Source organism: Penaeus monodon, chromosome 29 (assembly GCF_015228065.2).
Source record: "Penaeus monodon isolate SGIC_2016 chromosome 29, NSTDA_Pmon_1, whole genome shotgun sequence".
In the NCBI taxonomy this organism is placed as follows: domain Eukaryota; kingdom Metazoa; phylum Arthropoda; class Malacostraca; order Decapoda; family Penaeidae; genus Penaeus; species Penaeus monodon.
In genome coordinates this window covers 31,672,691-31,672,992 of record NC_051414.1, presented here as the reverse complement: position 1 = coordinate 31,672,992, position 302 = coordinate 31,672,691, and positions in this window count along the sequence as shown.

The window sequence follows — 302 nt, the reverse complement described above, 5'->3', positions numbered from 1 at the left end:
ATTAATGTTGAGAAATCTGTTAAACAATCTTTCCTGTACAGGACAGCGTCCTTCGAAAAGGTCTTTCGTGGTTTCAGAAACACAAAGTGACTCATTCTGTCACGTATATAAGCTTCGAATCCGTCAGGATCTGAGCACATTCCATCCTGCTTCTTTGCGACGCTCAGACATTCTCACCATGAAGCTTGTAAGTGACAATTTTTTACCCGTGTACAAAATCCATTGTACGTAATTGGAAACTGTACACTTCAAAATGTCAAAAATATGTATTTGGCATTTTAAAAAAGAAGTTGCTGTTCATC